This window comes from Coptis chinensis, unplaced genomic scaffold (assembly GCF_015680905.1).
Source record: "Coptis chinensis isolate HL-2020 unplaced genomic scaffold, ASM1568090v1 utg11830_pilon_pilon, whole genome shotgun sequence".
Taxonomy (NCBI): Eukaryota; Viridiplantae; Streptophyta; class Magnoliopsida; order Ranunculales; family Ranunculaceae; genus Coptis; species Coptis chinensis.
Genome location: NW_028238097.1, coordinates 59,398 through 65,774, shown reverse-complemented (window position 1 = coordinate 65,774; position 6,377 = coordinate 59,398). Strand labels below are relative to the sequence as shown.

Here is a 6,377-nt window from a genome sequence, read left to right as displayed (position 1 = left end):
GGTAATTTACAAGAAGAAATAAATCAACTTTGCGCTTCAAAGATCGCAGGCAAGAGTCAAGAACATCGGAAGTGCCACACCTCAAGCTCAACCTCAAATCCGCAGAGGCTTACAATGGACGCAGGGGAGAGCGCCCTTCAATCGCAGCCTTCTCAGGGAGAGGTCTAGTAGATATTTTTGCAGTTTGTAACAATCGCCAATACTGTCTTTACGCATGTCAGATCGTCATTTAACGACTTTTTATTGCCAGGTTTTTCTTTTCATTTAGTTTTGATATGAATATGTCATTAAACAAAGGAGGTTATGTCCAAAAAATTCGTAATTTAAGTTAGTTTTTACCAAGTTTTCGTGGTTAGATTTAGGTGTTGTTCATGATTGTTGTTTGTCTTATTTATTATTTTTCAAAGTATATTAGTTGTGTTTTCGATATGAATATGTCAATAAAACAAATGAGGTTAACAAAAAAATTAAAAATTTATAAGTTCATATGTTACAAAGTATAAGTTTGTATGTTTCCAAAATTTCACATTCGTTTCACTCATTTCACTCATTTCACTCATTCCAAAAGTTCAGAGGTTTTAGACGCTTGCATTTCAATCATTTCATATGTCTTGGTTGAAACAGAAAAATTTTGATGGAATATCATCATTTCGGGTGGTTTGGTTCCCGACAGAATAGTGTATGGGATACCGACCGGAATGTAACATCCCGTCGGGTATTTTAGCCCAGAGATGGAATGTAACATCGATGCAGTTCATGTTCTTCATCAGCTGCATCTTTACTATTCCAAACATTGGAATTATGGATGTGGATGGTGGCCCATTGGAATTATTGAGGGTACATTTGGATAGCGACATTTGGATCACGGCGCCATTGTCCGGAAAGGTGAACAAAAACCGATAAAATGTGTTGTCCATTAAGTAGGACCAAAATCGGAAGTGTCACATGTGACCTTAGCCGCCATATATTTCGCTTTTACTCTTCTTTTTTTAGATCAAAACAAACAAAACAAACGCATCTTCTTCCCACAACCAAGCAAAAAATAAAAAATGTCTAGAGAAGAAAGAATTGCATATAACCAAAGTTTGGGGAGGATCTAGTAGTAATAGTTCGCCTAGCCTCGATTTTACCGGTCGTCTTCTAGTATCCGAGGTATGACTACATGGAAAGAAAAGAGATGAGCATAATTTAGGATGAGGCTAAGGAGGAGGAGGAGGTTGTGCTATTATCAGCGGCTTTGGGGCATTAATGACTCGAAGCAGCCATTGAAATTAAAGATGTGGATACTGCATAAACGCTGGTGGATCCGGCGAGGATTACACATTTAGAGATGGTGTTGATTTAAGAAAAAAAAGATAATGAGAGATTACTTTACAACACCTTGTAGGTGTAACCCTCATAAGTTTAGACGAAGGTACCGCAGGATGACAAAGAGAGCTTTTTATGTATATGTTGCAAAACCGATTTGCATCATTCGACGATTACTTTAAAGACAAGGTGGATGGATTCATTGACAAGCAATTTCGGGTTACATAAAGGAGGGACTAGCCTGCGGTAACAATTAGCAACCGGTTGTTCTTTCCGATTCAGCGGATGAGTATTTACAAATTGAGATTCCACAAGAAATATATCTATGAAGCATTGGTGCAAGGCAATAATCACGCGTTTGAGGAAGAGTACTGGTGACGACTAACCGGTGCATTAATGCTAGGATATTACCGAAAATGCGCAAGGGTTTTTCCAAGAATTCTTGGATCAATCATTTGTATGCACCGGGTGTGGAAGAATTGTCAAGTGGATGAAATTTGGAACACATGTAGTGGTACAAGAAGGAACCAACTTTGATACTTTGAAGCCGCTGCACATTGCATTAATCGTTGGATCCGGCATTGCTTCTTGGGCTTACCAGTTCGCGATAATGACATTAACGTGCTTCATCATTCTCATGTTTTGAATCATTAGAGCAAGGTAAGGCTCACGTTGCATTTAATGTGAATGGTAATGACCACGATATGGGATATTATCTTGCTAATGGTATTTACCCAAAAATGGGACACATTTGTTCAAGCCATTCGTTATCCAAGAAATAAGCATGAAAAGATCTTTACTCAACGTCAAGATTTCGCAAGAAAGGATGTTGAAAGGGCGTTTGGAGTTTTCTGGAGGTACGATGGCATATTGTTAAGGCTTCTGGCGTTGTCATAGTGTTGTTGTTCTTGGAGACATAATGAAGGCATGCATTATAATGCATAATATGATTGTTGAGAATGAGCGTGAAAGTGGAGTTTGGAATTGGAAAGGTCGGATGAAAGAAACAATACCGCTCTTTTCGAGAAGAGGATGGTTTTCATTTTGTCTATCAGATGATTGAAGCAAAAAATAAGATCAGAAATGAAGTTACACATACTAATCTTTAAAGGACTTAGTTGAACATGTTTTTAATTGGGTGACATTGAAGAAACGGCAGATCCGGTACCAATTTATGATCCAAATTGGTGGATCCGGATGAGGGAGAAGGAGGCTTAAAATTAAAATGGAAATGAAAGTGTATTTCCTATTTATTTCTTATGTATTTCCTAACGTGAACTATGAAGTTCAACAATTATTTCCTATGTATTTCCTAACATTGAACTATTAAGTTCCAAGCGTATTTCCTATGTATTTCCTAATATATTTCCTATGTATTTCCTAATGTATTTCCTATGTAATTCCAATAAGTTCTAATGTGTCTAATGAGTTGTGTTTTAATGAACTATATTACAATGTATTTTAATTTTATTGGTAATTGTATTTCTATGAAAATAATTATATTAGAAAGAACATACATAGTGCATTAATTAAAAAACAGTGAGATAAAATACATAGTTCATTAATTAAAAATACAATGAAATTAAAATACATAGTGCATTAATTAAAAAAGATAAAAATTAAAATACATAGTGCATTAATTAAAATACATAGTGCTTTAATTAAAATAAAATATTAGATATTACATAAGCTTAGTTAGAGCTAGAACCACCTCTAGCCCTTGCCTATTTAGCGTATTTCAGCTTGTTGTTGCTCAATTAAAAAGCGGTATCGGGATGGAGGACACTTGTATCGATTAAGCTAAAATCTTAGCTTCATATTGCATCTTTTTGAAGCCGATTTTTTTCCAATTGAATCCGATTTTTTTCTTTTCTTACCATCACAGTTCTTTGACCATATGCAAGTTCCATTTCCCTAAGTTCTAAGCATTTTTGTGTTTCATTTGCATCCCGTGAAAACGTATCCTCTAAGCGTGTAAAATAACCCTCCAACATACCAACTGATTTTTTCTTGGTTCCTCTTGGAATTGGCTTTCTTCGATCCAAGAGGCGGCTCCATTTCTTGAGGGCGGCTCTATTTCTTAAGAACCCTCCAATTCAACTCCACCAACACTTGGTGAATTAGAAGTTGAATCTTCACCATCATTTTCGACCTTTTTTTCCTTTGTGGGGCTTGATCTTGCCTCAAAAGCGTTACTCCACTTTGGATTATCCTTAAGTATAGCGTAACAATAATCAAGTGAAAAGCGTTTTTCTTTTAGTTGGTACGTCATCCTCGGACAACTAAAAAAATAAAATGGTGGTAATTAGACTAAAATAATCACTAAGACTAAGATAATTAAACTAAAATAATAATTAGACTAAGATAATAATTAGACGAAGACTAAAATGGAAATAATAAATATACTAAGATAATTAGACTAAGACTAAGATAATCAATAAATTCCAAATTGACAACGTTGTAATTACCCGGCTTTGTATTGTTATACCACTTGCATGTCAAGCCTCCGCCGCATTCACAATTGCAACAAACTTGTTCATCATTTTTTAAATATATTTCCATCTACCGCTAATTGAATCGGAAGACCTTTCCGACCCACATGCTTGATTGAACTCGTTTGTTACACGATTCCAAAATCCTTTTGCATTTTGGAAAACACCAACAATGGAGTCTTCACTAATTTTTATCCAAGCAAGACATAGAGCTTGATCTTTAGACATACTAAAGTGAGTTTTTGCTTTTGCTTGAGTACTACCACTTGCTTGAGATGCTTGAGTTGATGCCATTTGATATATTATTTTTTGAAGGCTTGGATTTTAAAAAGAAGAAATATGATATATGATTGTTGGAAGTGTGAGTTGAAATGAAACAAATGTTGTATATATACTAAAGTTTTTTATTTTGACCGTTCGACTTTCTAACCGTTGGTGAACTAGCGTTAGGACTCGGACAGGATGTTTGATTCCGTCGGAAAAAATATATATAGCGAGGCGAGATGTTGGATTCCGTCACGGTGAGTTTTTAATGTCAGAGGCGGAATCCAACATCCCGTCCGAAGTTAACTAAAGTCGGCCACTATCTCGATGATGAGTTTCACCTTGAAATCAACTGGGCAAAATAGTCGCCAGGTATTCACCTCTGCATTGCAGAGCAGTTTTTCCCCAAAACTGGTGACTATAGTCACAAACCCCTTGAAACCCCTGCATTGCAAATGCTCTAACTAATAGCCTTTTTTTTTTTTTTTTTTGGGTGAAGTTGAGGGTACTATAAGCCAGGGTGTACCCTGGCCCCCTGGCTCCGCCACTGGTTGTCTATATAAGGAACTCCCCTTCTTCCTGAAATGTATCACAACTAACTATCTCTTCTTTACTTCAGATATCTTTAAACATACGAAGAGATGTGGTCACTTGCATTGGTTGTTTTAGCATTAGTTATTGTATGGATGACCAATTATGCCTATAAGTGGAAGAATCCCATCTGCAATGGAAAACTCCCTCCTGGTTCAATGGGACTGCCATTACTTGGAGAAACCATTCAGTTTTTCACATCTCAGACCACTTTCGATATTCATCCTTTTATCAAAGAAAGGATGACAAGGTAATAGATTTAATATATGTAGCTAGTAATGCACATTATATAACAGACGAGAGTACATAATGCATGCAAGCTTCTATATTTTCTTATCGATAGATGTATCATGTATGTAACACCTTCCGTTTCATGATTTTCAGATACGGGCCACTTTTTAAGACTAATTTGGTAGGTTGGCCAGTGGTAGTCTCGACTGATCCTGAATTTAGCCATTTCATCTTTCAACAAGAAGGAAACTCAGTTGAATTGTGGTACCTGGATTCATTTATGAAACTAATTGGACAGCAAAGCTTGACGAGCAATACTGGTGCTATTCACAAGTACCTTAGGAACATGATTATGGATCATTTTGGTCCTGAGAAGCAAAAAGAGAAGCTTCTCTCTTACATGGAAAATATGGCGCGTGAAAACCTATCCATTTGGGCTGAACAGGAATAGATAGAAGTGAAAGAAGTCGCTACAACGGTAAACGCAGCTCATAATCTGTTCTCAATCTGATAAAAATGCGAGGTTGTGTTCTATATGTTCTTTTTTGACTTTAACAAATATTCCAAATTACATACTATACAGATGTCATTTGGTTTGGGTTCGATGAAACTAATGAGTTATGATCCATCCAAGTATTCGGAGAATTTGAAGGACAAATTCACCAGCTTTCTTGAAGGCCTCATCTCATTTCCATTGGACATCCCTGGGACTGTTCACAATAAATGTCTCAACACTACTAAAAAAAATGACTTGTGATGACGGCTTTTAGCCGTCATGAAACAGGTTTAATGACATTTTTTCATTTAAAAAACAACTGTCATTATAGAGCCCGTCATAAAAGTTAACAAAAAACGTCATAAAGATGATGACGGTTCTGGAGAAGCTGACATAAAAGCTCAAACTTAATATGACAAAAAATTAATTTATAAGCGTCATAACTGGATCCTTTTGCATGACATGTTTTACTTAACCGTCATAGTTTATTAGAAAAAGTGTCAAGAACTAAACCTTTATTTATGACTGTTTTTATTTAAGCGTCACCGAGAAACAAAAGCGTCAAAGAAATTAACACTAAAAGCTGTCAAGAATTGGTATGTCACAGCCGGTTCTTTGGAATCGTCATAACTCCCCTTTTTTTTTTTTTTTTTTTTTCTGTAAATTTGAAAATTCACGTAAATTTGAAATTCTTGTAAACCAATACATTCGGACACCACCAATACATTTAGACACCGACGGAATAGAGTCCATTCTGAAACAAGAATCATACTTTTATTACCAACATAAATCATTCCAAGAACTTGTTCATATTACATGATTTATCCACGGAGAAAAAAATTAAATAACTTAAGCACTTTATTCAAAATCAAGCAAGTCTCATAATCCAACAACAATGCAATTTACATAACCCATCCAACAAATTGCTAATCAACTAATCCATCTCAAACAAACTTAATTAAGCTACCTTATCTCACTTATAACCTAAAAAACAA

At 35.7% G+C, this 6,377-nt stretch overlaps 1 pseudogene; it reads left to right on the top strand.

Moving 5' to 3' along the window:
• Positions 1–4,705: 4,705 nt before the first annotated feature.
• LOC147474212 (beta-amyrin 16-alpha-hydroxylase CYP87D16 pseudogene) lies at positions 4,706–5,337 on the top strand (annotated as a pseudogene).
• Positions 5,338–6,377: the final 1,040 nt, after the last annotated feature.